We start from the raw sequence: 15,149 nt of genomic DNA, 5'->3' as shown, positions 1-15,149 counted from the left end.
ACCTAGCTTAAAACCTGTTTCAGAAACTTATAGATTATATCATATAATAGAGTAGAAAATTTATGAAACTTAAGTGCACATTTACATGACTTTAAAACAAGCAAAAATCAGCTTTATTTAATAACTAAAACTTAGATTAATTAGATGATACTTGGGTAAAACTAATTTAAGTGTTCACAGTTATATGACTTAAGTACAAGCCAAAACACAATAGTCCATTTATAGTATATTATTAGTACTTTAAAAAGGCTTTAAAAATGTATAGTTTAAATTAGATGATATCAAGAGAAAGCAAAACTAATATAAAGTAAAAAAAGTAATGTACAAAAGCATGAAAAATATTTTTATAATAACTTATGTATCAATAAATTTATTTAATAAGTAGTTTATAAAATTCTGATATTTTAACATGAATATACAATTACTACATGAAAAAACTTTCAACCACTGCTGTTAAACTTGATTTAAGTTTTAAAATGAATGCTTACCTTTTAAATTATTTATATCAATTTAATATAATTTAACGTTATTTAATTTAATTTTAGAATGTATTTACTTTGAATCAAATACATTTATTTGATTCAAATTAAATACATTCTAAAATTAAATTAAATAACATTAAATTATATTAAATTATATAATGTATTATAATTAAATTATATACTTATGTGATAAACTTATGTGATCAACATCAATTTTGCTTTTTTTTTTGTAGAAATATATTCAGGCTTTTTAAAGTTTAATTAAATTTTAAGTAATGTGAAAGTTTTGAACTTAATCAAAAATCAACTTTATATTACTCATTTACTTATAAAAACATCAAATAGCAATATAAATACAAAAAATATTAAAAAACACATTTTTAGTTCAGTAATAAAAAAGTTTTATAGCCAATAAAACGAATGGTCTACCTTGCTAACACTAAAAATAGAAACAAATAGCTATTAAAAAGCTTACAAAAGTCTTTTATTGAGTCAAGTATAAAATTAAAAAGATTATCATATGATTTTATTCTATTTTAACTACAGTTATAAAACTATTAAAACGTTAGATGTTCAACAAAATATAAAACTGAAAAGCAATAACTACTCTAACTTACTAATATTAAAATCATCTTATCATTTACTCTTAACGGTGTTGCCACTCATAGAGACGAAAAAAGCCAGCCTTAGTGACCAAAAACCAGTCTGATTGATTTCAAAAATTTTAAGTTATTTATAAGTACACAAATACAACTTATACTCCACACACTATTTTCAAAAAATCTTTATTCTTTAAATTTTTTAAGAAATGTAAAGCAAAAAATATAACTGGAAAACATGAAAAGTATAGCTAGTTATGTCAATAAGATTTTTTGACTTAAACTTGGTTGTAGTTATTTTTTTTACCATGAAACAGGGGGAAAGGGATAAAAGAAAGAAAGAAAATGTGAACGCTCACAACTATGGTCAATGGATTGGTGTGGAGAAAGACCTTTTGGTCATCAAGCCTCACACCATTTAATTTATAATTATTTTTGAGCAGTTTCATTTAAAACAATAAAAAATAAACTTAAGATCAATAAAAATTCAAAAGTGTTATCAATTAATAGTTTTTTTTTGCAAGTATCATTATTTAAATTAACTCAAAAAAAAAAATTTTTAAAGAAAAAATGGGTATGCACTCTTTATGGTAAAAAAGTTTTTTTGCAGCAAAGCAGTATTTTAGTATAAAAATTTCTTAATAATTGCAGTAATTAAAAATAAGTTATGTTAATTAAACTGATCAAAGCGAGTCAAAAAAGTTAAAAGGGACATTTTTGCACAGGTTGAAACTTTTTTTTAATATAACATACATTAATTTATCACTGTTACCGCTAACCCTTACTCTAGTTGGTAACTGTTTTCTCTTATTAATTAATATCTTTTATTTTTATTTTTGGACTTTCTTTGTTACCCTTAAACTTACCCTTGGCAGGTTTTTTACTTTTCTTATTAATAATAATTTTTTTTTATTGTTTTGTTGTCACTGTTAGCCCTAACCTTTACTTTAGTCTGTATTTGATTATTTTCTTATTAACTTTCAGTTTTTCTTTTTTACTATTGTACAGTGTTATCACTAGTGCAAAAATTTATTTGTGCAAAAGTGTCCTCATGCAAGAGTTTCCCTTTATGAAAAAGTGTCTTTGTACCAAACTATCCTTAGTGCATATCTGATCCGTCCCCCATCTAGTCATACATACATACGTATTCATAAGATGAACATTAAAGTTCAATAAAAAAATCTATAAACTAGAACTGTACTTGATCTATATTTTTTTAAATACCCTAGAAGAGTTTTACATTTTAATCTGTTGTAGGTCTCTTTCCTACAACTGATTTTATTAAAGGCTTACTGCTAAATTACAGTTTCATCTCCTGTATATTTCTGAATAAAGTTTCTAACTATGCTTAATAAATGAATAACCATGAAAATTTTGTGACATTTTAGTGCTTTTTTGTACTTCATCAAAGAACCTTTTTTCAAGCCGAAGCCAACCTGAGCTACACCAAACTAGTCCGAGTTTTTTGATAAAATTGAAAAACAATATGTAAAAGCAAAAAACTGAAAAATACTACTATTTAAGCTTGAACAGCATTAGTATTAAACTTCATCAAAAAAATAAATTATTTAATAGAATTATATTTGATTTGTATAAACTTTTTTAAGTCTAAATAAGATTTGCATCCTAAGTTGTTACCCAAAGATCTTTTAGCTACAACTGTTAAATACTATCTGCTAAATTACAGTTTCATTACTTAAATATTTTTGATTAAAATTTGTAACTAGATCCAATTAATGTATAACAAAAACAATTTTATAATATTTAGGAATTTTCTATTGTTTTTTATTGTTATTCATCACAGTTGACACTATTTGAAGCAAAATAGTCAATATAAACTTTTTTCAAACTTATGTAGTAATACCAAAATAAAAAATAAAATACTAACAATTAAACTTTAATTCTTAAAGCATTTAAACAAAAAATGACTTAATATCTAGAGTAAAATATAAGTTTAAGAAAAAACCATTTAGCTTAGCAAAAGATCTCTAAAATATCCAATATAACCTGAAATCTGCATAAAAAATAACAAGATTTAGTATTTAAAATGACCTTAAAACTGTTTGGTCATGCATAATTTAACCAAGATTTTTTTTTTATATTCAAGGTGTCTTGAATTATGTTTTATAAAAACTTTCTCCAGAGTTTTTCAGTTTAGTCAGTTCCCAGCATAATACAGGTTTGCCTATTTTGAGGCACCAATACACCTGAATGACTAATAACTAGTCTTAGTTACACCAAACTAGCTGGAGTCAGTATGAGCTTATAAAAATGTTTAAAAGAATGAGGAGAAAAAGTAAAACTTTAAAAATTATTCAAGTTTAAATAGTTTAATTAATAAGTTTTAAACCCACACACTCATGAAATAAGAATTATAATTCATCAAAACAATTTATTTATAAAACATAAACATACTTATATTGTATTAAGATTCTTTAAAATCCTAAATGAATTTTACATTTTAAGCTGTAACTCAAAGCTCTCTTAGCTACAATTCTGTTTATACTTTCTGCTAAACAAGAGTTTCATTAACAAATATTTTTTAATTAAAGTTTCTGATAAAATGTAGAAAAAAAACAACTTAAAACATTTTACAAGGTTTACTAAGTAAGTATTACAAAGTAATTTGTAACACTTTTATTTTACTTCACCAAACTGTCGATCTTTAATGCAAAAAAGCTAGCTTAAGTTAGTTAAAGGTGTTTTGATTTATGAAGTAGAAAGGGTGGCCACTGGTTTTTTATAAAACTCTTCCAGGTTTTTGAATACTCAAACCATCTTTTTTTTGTAGAAAATTAAACTTAAGGTTAAAATTTTCAACACTAAAAACCAGAAAGTGTGGGAAAATCATGAATCTTAAATCCCTAAGCAAGTATCTGCAACAGAAAAAAAAACACATTAACAGTCCAATCATGTGCCAAATTCAAAGGTTTGGGTTTTTTACACAAAAACATTCAAGTGATCATCTTATTTTATTTCGAGTTCATTAATTTTGTTAAATTTTTAAATTTTATGCACTCCACTAACCTCTTGATAGAAGATTTAAAACTAAGTTCATAATTGTTACAACATACAGCCTGGAGACCTGAACCAAAGGAAATATAATTCTAATAAAAAACTGAATATATTGTGAAAAAAATTAGTATTAGTTTACAGATAGGATATAAATCAAACTTGGGGAAGTTATAATGATAGTGAGATGATGGATTTGTCACCAAAAAGAAATTAAACTGTATCCATGGTGAATGACACAATAACTAACAGATTTTTGTACACCAGGTCCTTCAATTAAAGTTTTAGACAGGGTTGCCACTCTTTGAGTCAAAAAATTTCCTTGAGTGACCTTAAAATTCCCTGAGTTTTTTTCAAATCCTTAAAAATGTTATTATTTGTTAAAAAATTACAATGTTAATTCTAAAATATTCAAGAACTAGCCTCAAGGCTATAAAATTTCTATACAGGCAAACAAAAATTAAATTTTTTCAATAATATATTGAGACAGGATTAACTAAATCTCATTCTAGATCTAGAAAAAATTACCCTGAAATTTTTAGAAAAAACCAATACTGCCCTGAGTTTCCCTGAGATTTTCTTTAACTTGAAGACTCCCTGAGTTTCCCTAAGATTTTCTATAACTTGAAAACTCCCTGAGTTTCCCTAAGATTTTCTATAACTTGAAAACTCCCTGAGTTTCCCTAAATTCCCCGAGTTCCCTGAGTATTTGGCAACCCTGTTTAGAGCACTTTTTTGTTGTTCTGGAGATAATAGTTTAATAGATCTGGAGTTTTATGTATGAAAACCTGACATATAATTTTTTTAGAAAAGTTGACAATTTTTGTGTTTAGTTCTACTTAAAATAAGACTTCAACAAGTTAAGCTCTTGTTAAAAAGCAATGCAACTATGAAAAGTTTCTTTTTTTAAATAAATGTAAATCAAAACAATAATATAAGTTATTTTGTGAAACAGGACGTGATTAGTTGCACCAATACCAACTTTAATTGCTGAAAAATGTCTAGGCTTTGCAAACACTGATACAAGTGATACAAATTATTTAAAATGGAAAGTTACTTCAGCTTTAAATTTGTTGTCAATGAGTAAATGGCTTTGTTTTACAATTTTAAAGTAAAGATTACCCTAATTTAAAACTAATACTTTAAGGTCTGTAAATTAAGCAAGTTTCAATAACATTAGAAAAACAGATACTATATTTTGCGGTGGGTATCACTTTTGCACGAGGAAACTTTTGCACGGCAACACTTTTGCACAAAGTACGCACTGAAACTACTTAAAAATACAAAAACACAATAAATAATCGAGAGATATGTTAAGCGAGAATAGTCAAATCAAAAACTAAGTCGAAACCTGAGCGCTGACAAAAACACTAGGTGTCGTTGTAAAATACAACGAGCCTCCGGAATCCTCAATGTCAAGGACAACATGGATGACATTTTCAAAGACAATGAACAAAAAATTTTTCGTAGACAAAGCGCTTTTTTGACGGGAAGAAACGCAAGAATTTGCGGCGTTCAAATTTTTCACTGACCAATGGGCCAGCAGCATGCCGTCCTTAAATATAAAGTAGTGAAAAGAAAAACACGCGGTGTTGAGGAAAAAGTTGTCCTACCTTTTATGACCGGTCTCAACAGCACAAATGGAACTTTTAGAAACAAGTAGTAAACTACTACTTGTCATACTAACCGTCCTACTACCTTTATTTGTTTATTCAATTTTATGGAAAAGATAAGATCTACTACTTTAAGTTAAATCTCAATCGAACACTAGCCAATGTACTAAAATATGCCCTACTACAGACGTTAGCAGAATTAAAAAATAGTAAAAAATATATACATTATTTTAAAACATTTCAAAACAAAAACTTTAAATGTTGCTATTTTTAATCAAACATGAATAGTCGGAGACTCAAAGTCTTTAAAAAAACTAACAAAAAGTTATAAAATAATTTTTAAAGTTCAATAAGTTTTATCTATTCTCTTACTATCAAAATTTAAATAAACAATGTCAATTTAACGTTAAACAATGAACAACAAAAAAAGCATAGTTATTAAAACCCATAATGATAAAAATAATTTAGTTTAATAATCAATATTACAAGTTAATAGTTTGTTTAAAATAATCTTACAAAAGAACCCGCGAAAAGTCCACACCCACATAGAGTACTCACCTCACTCGCATTAAGTACACCATAAAGGTTTTCTGTTTTAATTATTATTTCAATAAGTGCGTACTTTACGCGTACTTAACGCGTAATTTAACGCGGGTGCGTACTTTTAGATTACGACTTATTATACTATAAGTAATTGGCTCTAAATATTTTAGTATTACTAACAATAACAACGATAAAAAAGTTTAAGTTTTAATTAATTTTAACTGCAAAAATGTGTAAAATTAACAACATCGACAAAAAATTAACTGAAAAGAACTCAGTGTTTTACTAAAGCAATAATGAAGATTTAAAATTAATTTTGTTTAGAAAGTCATTATAAAATCATATCCACTACGTGCAAAAGTGACGCCGTGCACAAGTGACCCTGTATGCAAAAAGTGTGCTCGTGCAAAGTGACCCGTTCTAGTATTTTGAAAATAATTAAAATATGTACTGCATTTTAGTTGATTTGTTACCATTGTTTTGTCTAGCTTCTTTTCTTCTATTTTTTGTAGCACCTGGTTAACGACAGTAAACAGCTTGTATGTAAGTAAAATAGTTCTGCCTTATATGTAAAACAACTCATAGATCTAACGAAAAACGAGTACAAATAATTTTTAGTTTTTTATAGTTTTTTTAACTTAATTTAACGTTAAAAAAATATACTACGTCGTTTGTTACAAGCATAAAATTCTGGCATTGATTTTATTTTTTAATTGAATCAAAAGGTACGTCCACGTGCGCTTTAGGTACTTTTTATTGACCAACAAAAAATAGCACTCAAAATGTCCATTCAGTGATCCACTCAAGCTTCAGTACAGTTTGATTTCAAGGAATAGATAGTTTTCATGTAAAAATAAATAAGCTAGTTTTAATTTTTAATTGGCTTTTATTCAAACACTATAGAATAAGCTAATATAACTCTGCTTAATTTAAAAAACTTCAAGTTTTTAAGAGCTTCAGATAAATGATTCAATGATTATAAGTTTATTTAAAACTAGAGTTTTGCAGTGGTATTATTACCAGTCCTCTTTACAGTTTAAACAAACTATGCTTTTATACTCTTAAGTTAACAAATTAATTTTAACGTTTTAATTTTAATCCTGATTTTTTTATTTGTATGAATGCTTTTAAATGCCAATTAAACATAAAAATTTTTTTTAAAGCGACATATTTTTAAAAATAACATCGAGTCTTTTTACTATTGATTTTAATAATAATTTATACAAAGAAAATATATTATTCGAATATTTAACACCAACCAACTAGCACAAATGTCTTTAATTTAAACAACTCATTATTTTAAAAAAGTTTTATTTTGAGTTTGATATTTAGCTTTTGCACTGTACAAAACAACTGCAAAAATAAATAATACCATGATTTTTTTTTGATTTAGTATAAAAAGAAGTATGTACTTGATCAAAGACAAAAGTATATACAAGCAAAAGTACTTTAAAATTAAGACTTTTAATACTATAAATAATTGGCTTTAAATATTTCAATATTACTTATAACTGCAATGAAAAAAAGGTGTAAGTTTTAATAATTTGTAACTGCAAAAATGTCTAAAATTAACAAAACTGACAAAAAATTTAGTTGAAAAGAACTCAGTGTTTTACTAGAACAATAATAAAAGTTTATATCTAAATTAGTTTAAAAAGTTGTTGTAATATTATAACCATTACGTACAAGTTTACGACTTAATTTAATTATAACAAACAAAACATTATAAAAAATTTGTTAGTTTTACATACTATTAACATTTATTAAACTGAGCTGAAAATGTTTTGCACTAAAAAAAAAAGATAACGAAGTTAAATATGTCTAGTGTTTAATGCTATACGCTGTAAAGTAAACCAATTTATGTATTAAGTTTAAACTGCTTATGTTAAATTAATGAATCACTTATACTTTTTTGTTTGTAATATATGATTTTTAAATTCATGTACTATATATGCTTAATTGCAAAAAAGTGAATCTAAAGTTACACACAAAACGGCTTCACCATAAAAGCAAAACTTCAAAAATCCCCTTTTAGCTTGAAATATCTCACTGCTTCCCATTCCTGACCCTTCAACCTCCAATGATCTTTCGGATAGGGGATTTTCATGGATGCGGAAATTGGCATGCCGCTTCCTGGATGAGTTGGCAACTTCGAAGGAGTCAGTAACTTGCACGTGCCTTGAAGATCTTTTATTAATTCCGCAGTTTCAATAATATGTGTGTACCCCTAAAAAATAAAATGTTTACTACATGACAAGATCGAAACCTAGATTTTCTAAAACACTTTTTCTACTAACTACAGTCTGCGACTATTATGTGCAAATAAATGTTACGTACTTAGTACTCGTAATTACATCGTAGATAACAAAAAAGTTTTCTTTTAAACATTTAATTGTTTGAAGATAATATTTAAAAAGAAAATTTTTAATTTATCATTTGTTTTTTACTAGATTTTTACGAAAAAGAATAAAAGTTTGCTCACAAAAAACTTAAAAGTGTTTTATATTTTGAAGAAAAAGATAATGTACGAAAAGAATATGAAGCTTTTAATGCTGTCATGTCGTAAAAGAAGTTGTAATAAAAATCACAATTTATAATTAAGTTATAAGTTTTATTTTAAAACGTTCTTTAACTGTTTTTTGTTTCATAAGAAGATTGTGTTTCTTAATTTAAATAGGCATTATCGACTTTTTTATGGACATTAAAATGTATATTTATCTTAAACATAAAGTTTTATAGTTTAACAACTTTCAAATGAAAGTTAAAACTAAACAAAATCTAAACAATATTGTTACTAACTGTTTTTAGTTTTAATTTTCATTTCTTTAGCTAAAAAAATTTCATTATTCATCAAGTTTAAGCAGCTAATACAGGTAGTAGGTACTAACACTTATTTTATGTAAAATAAGCGTATCTATAAATCTTTTTTTTTTTCTAAAAAATCATTTTCTACCTACTTACACTCACTTTTCTTTTTTGACGTTTTTTGTAAAAATTTTTTAGTATCCCGCACAAAAATGCTGCTAATACCAATAACCCAATACATAGACCGAAAATCAAATACGAAAAATCATATTCTGTGCAAACCACATTATAGTCTGGTAGGAAAGTGTTATTGCACAAGTTACTTAGCTTTCTTGATTTTGCGTCATAAAGTTTACAACACTGGTTTTTCGATTCATCTTCTATGAATAAAAACTGTGCACTGTTGTTGTAGCTAATCAAAAACTGTTTAAACTCACTAAACGTTGAGTTGTTGATAATAAAGACATATCCCAACAAATTTTCACAAATATTTTCAAGGTCTTTGTTTTTACCAATTTTCGCAATAGTAAAACTTGAAAATTGTTTTTTGCTTAGCATCTAAATAAATGATTTTTATTAATTTTAGTTTAAGACACTAAATTATGTTCTTGTAAAAAATTGTTTTGTTAGACGAATGTCAATTTTATCTAGTTAAAACGAAACAAAAATTATTTACTTATAATAAAAATAGCAATATACTATAGTAAGTTGCAAATATACTAAAGTTTTAATATCAGTGTTAATAAACTTTTAGCTTAAATTTTATGTCTTGAAGTGCTTATTTTTTGTTATTTTAATATTTTAACTAATGTTTATAGTCATAGGCTAACTATAACAAAATTGTTATAAAAAAATTTACTACTCGAATTCATTAAGTCTTATAAAAACAAGAACTGTTTATGTTAAGATAATTAACAATTTTATACACTTAGCAAAAACTGAATCAGAAAAAATATAAAATTAAGTACTAATAAAAATTCGGAAATTGTAGTTAAAATAATGTATATTTTTTATAACTCTTTTGTTATTACATATTTTAACTTTATTTTTTCGATTTTTTTAATATTTTTATTAATTTATGATTTATATATACTTTATTACTGTGAAGTATATACATCCTATAAATAGTAAACATAATGTTATATAACTCGATATACTTTATTTGATTTCAAAGTTTTTGTTTAAAATAAACTAACGTTTATGTAAGGTATTAAACTGAATCTATTCTTTTATATGCAACACCTAAACTATTTGCAGTTATGCTTAGAGAAGGATTTAGAAACTAGTGTTTAGAAAAGTATAAAAGTTTTTGCTCAAAATCCTATTAAAACACATGTAAACTTAATGATGTTGTGACTTTGACTTTTTTATTAGCTGATGATTTTTATATGCTATATAGCTACAAATTTACATAAAATTTTATTAATAAGAACTTTTCCGTATACTTTTTTTAAACAAGTTTGAGCGTTTGTAAAACTTTTCAACCTCTTTGTTAATTTTTTCTTGCATTTGAAACACAAAAGTTTTAGATTAATTCAGTTTACATTGAATGACTTTTAATTTTAACTGGTTTTTAAAACACAAAAATAATTTAAAACTTTCGGATTATGTCTAAAACTTTATAATTACTGCTTTCTATGTTCAACGCATCAGTTGTGATAAGTTTAAACATTTTAATAGTATTATTAGCTTGGTCTTTTTTTAACGTTACAAAGTATGGTAGTTTTGTAAAAATTGTGTTCATACAAACAAGTGTAATAACATACTTAAACTAGTTAAACCAGCCTATAAAAAACATAATTTGTCTTTTTTTATACAGCTTTTGTAATTTTTTTTACTAAATATTAGTAGTTATTTTTTTACAGAAAGTAAAAATAAGTTGTAAAACAGCTTTGAAGTATAAATATGCAAAATTTTGTAGCTTTAAAAAATAAATTAGCTTTTTTTGCATAAAAACAGTCATTAAGTTTTGTTATGTCGTAAAACTTTTTTATTTTAAGACTTTCACAAACGATATTTCAGCTGTAATTTTTAGGCATTCAAGTTTTTTTAACAGTTTTAAGTTTTATTATGCAGACCTTTAACTGTATTGCTGTATTCTAGGTGATAAGTTTTTACTTTTCAACACAAAAACTCTTTTTATTTTCTTATAAAATCTATTTTCATACTATTCTGACAGAAAGAAATAAAAAAAAGAGTCTACTTATAATTTTTGACTAATAAAACTTTCTACAGTTTTACTTTCTAACTATTCATGCTAAAAGCACAACAATCACTATTATCTAAAACCTTTTTCAAATATTTAAACATAATAAAATCATTTTGTTATTTTGGCGGATAAGTACATATTTTAGTTTGCTCGATATACTTAAGTTTAACCAAGACTAACTAATTCAATAAAAAAATATTTCACCTACTGTAGACTTTGTTTGGACTATGTAAAACTGTTTTAATTGTCGTCTGAAAAAATATTTAAACTATATAAACAACGTTTAATTAAAAAGTTTTAACTTTTATTTTTGGACTGAAAACTGGTTTTGAACAACTAAGGTTAATTAATGAAATTTTCTTCACTTAAAACTTTTTATTATCATATCATATTTCCAATAAAGAGTTTAATTACAATTTAAGATGTTTAATCACTTTCATAAAATTTTTTTTACAAACTCCCATAGGAAAACGAAATTTTATATTTTACTACATAATTAAACACAATTTAAAACTTCAGCGAAACTTTTACACTGACACTAAAAACAAAATATAAAATGCAAGAAACTAAACTTTTTCATTACAATTTGGACGATCATAAAAAATACTTTATTTTAACTTTTTACTTAATTTTTGCAAAAAACTAAACATTATATCTACAAAATAAACAAAAATAACTTTAGTTCATTTGGTTTAGATTTTTTTTTTAATTCTAATACTATTATACTAGATACTAAAATGTTTTTAGGTTTATTTTAAAACGACTATAGATACTTTTAAGCACTTTTGTTTTTATAACTTAAAAAAAAAACAAAAGTTTATGTCTTGACAAAAGTTTATCAAAATACAATTCTAGCATGAATCTAAAATAAAAAGTTATATTCTTTACGTTGAATTTTAATAAAACCTTTTATTTTCGATTGAAAATAACCCAACTATATCTTAAATTAATTTTTTTTATGAATTACGGTAAACAGTTTAAAAAATAATTAAAATGAAGCTGGTGTTAATTTGCTTTTCAATTATTTACAAAAAAAATGTTCAAAAAACTTTAACCTTGTAATTTACAGTTTGATTTAGGCTTATTAAACTCAGTTGCAAAAACATAACTTACATGCAACCAAATAAACAAGAAGTTGTGATAATAATCTTTGGTTGAAAAAATAAACCTCTAAAAGTTATTTTTAAACGCTTAAATCACAGGTAAAAACTTATTGACTGCTTGGATCTTTTAAAATAAAACTACATAAACTAACACAAGTAAGTTCATGAAATTTCAAAAAAATTTTTCTAACTAAACTCATTTTACAAAGTTTTAGCAAGGTTTCTACTAGAAAACAATATTTCAAAATGAGTATATACTAAGCAAGCTATATAATAAAAAATATTGTACTAAAAACTAGTTTGTTTACAAGTTATTAAAGTATATATTGAAATAACCTTGTGATTACCAACTTTATTACCTTTACTTTTTTACTTGTTAAAATATAATACTATTTAAAGGTACAGTATTATAAAAAAAAAATACTAAATATGTTATTAAATTAATAGCAGAAAACAAACTTTCACAATTTTTTGCAACTAAATGCTATAATATAAATGCTGAAATAAAAACTTTTATAGTAATGTGGTCGTTCACAATAATAAAATACTTAAAATACAACAAGCTATTCTAAAACAATTTATAATTTTATTTTCTCCTAAAATAAAAATTCAGTTCGGATTTTTTACACTTTTTAGAAATCTTCGATACGTAGGTTTGTTTAAAAAAATATGCATGCCTAATATTTTACCATATGTTTACTGTTTAATATTAGTTTAATTTAATACCATGTAACAGCTTATAGTTATTTTATTATTGCTATTATGTTTGCTTTTTAATTATAATTATGAAAATTGAATGTTTTTTTATGAAGCTTTCTACGAAGTAATCTAGTTGAAAAATTTCTTTAAACAGTTGGACAACATTAAATAATAGAGATACTTGATATAAATAAAAAGCTATATTTCCTTTTAAATCTCTATAACTTATCATCTTTAAGCTAATTAATTTTTTTTCATACTGAGTAAAAGTCTAAGTATATAGAAACAGTTTTAGCTTCAATAAGCATTTTTAGTGCTTTAAACGAAAAAATTACGCATAAGACTTTTTACACAATGCAAGAGTATTTAATGTTTAATGAATAATTTGGTATAACATAGTTCTTAAACGCATATTATTTTACCAAAATATTAATTAAGTTACTTTATAACTTTTATAGTTACATAATTAATATTTTGGCAACGGAAATCTAAATGAAATAAGTATTAAAAATAAACTTGTTAAGATAACAAAATTAGATGTTAAACCTTTATTGATAGAAATAATATAAAGGTTAAAACAAAGTATTACATTTACAGTATACTTTTAAATACATACACATAAAAAAAGTCAATTAATACATACGTTTAATGCACGTATAATTAAAAACAATATTTAAAAACTTATAGCTAAAAAAGGAAATTAAATACAAAAATCTTAATCAAAGTTACTTCATGTAAAAAATTTTTGTTGTCTATTTTGTTAGACATTTAAACCAGGTATTCTTATACTTCTGTCAATTTTTTTAAAACAATCATACTAACATAGCATTTACAATCTGTTTTTTTTGTTATAACACATCTCTACTGTAGATTTATACTTTTTTGTCAAACTTTATAGCTCTCCTAGAGAAACTATAAAATTTACAGCTAGTTTTTAATTACAGGTGACTAAAGTAAAAACTTGTGTTATTATTGTTAAAAACTACATAAAAGAAAAATGTAAAAATAAAAGCAAATAAAGTTTTCAATTGTTAAAGCTGTTACTTTTTGTATAGCTTTAATAAGAACTTCTCATCTTATTGTATTTTAAAAACTTATTGAACCATTTTAATGTTTAAGTTTTGATATAATTTTTCATTGTGACTTAGCTCGTCTTGAATTTCTTTTTTCTTTTGTTTTAATAAAATATACTCAGCTTCTTCATTAAAAAAATACTTTAATTTTCAAGTGAGTATACTTTTAACTGAAGGTTGTGTTATAATTTATGGGTTGAATAATTTTTCAAAGTTTTAATGCGTTAATATTTACTTTTTCTAAAACATATTTTTACTGCATTAAAACTAGCTTGAAGCTTTAAGTTACAAAATCAGTCTTTAATTATTTAAATAATCAAATAAAGGAACAACTAAGCTTCAAAAATGCAATTAAAAATTACTGAGTACCTTGCTTCAACTAAATATAACAGGTAAGTAGTTTTCTTTTTTATTAAAAACTCAACAAATTTATTTCGTTGTCTACTTACCTTTTATTTTTTAAAGTGATGCTTTTTTTAAATACATGTAGACTTTTATAACTTAGTTTGTCTTAAATAATAGAATCAGTTAGAGGTAGCTTTGTTCTAATTTATTTGGATTCAAAAAACTGATTTTTGTACATTTTTATAAATTTATAAATAAAACAATGTTAATTTTTAAATAATTTTCATAACTATTTTGATAAAGTTTAAAACTTTTAGCTTGTTATTTTCATGTTTGAATGTTGCTTATACTAACTTTTTTTCTAAATCTTTAAAAACGACAAACTAACTAAACTTTTATTTGATTATAACTTATTATAGTACAGTATTTTTACAACTAAAGTATTAAATAAATATAATTTAACTTTCTACAGGTTGCTACAAAGTTTTGATTATTTTTAAATTCAAGTTTTTATCAGTTCTCTAAAAGTTTATTAGAAAATACAAATTTCTGATTATGATATACATCAGTAAAAACTAAATGAACTTAAGTGCTTTATCTCTTTTATAAAGGTTGGAGAGCTTATTTAATATAAGTTTATTCAAAAGTCTTTCACCTAATTTCTTG

Source organism: Thalia democratica, chromosome 9 (genome assembly GCF_965202585.1).
Source record: "Thalia democratica chromosome 9, ktThaDemo2.hap1.1, whole genome shotgun sequence".
In the NCBI taxonomy this organism is placed as follows: Eukaryota; Metazoa; Chordata; class Thaliacea; order Salpida; family Salpidae; genus Thalia; species Thalia democratica.
Note: the sequence above shows the minus strand (reverse complement) of the source record.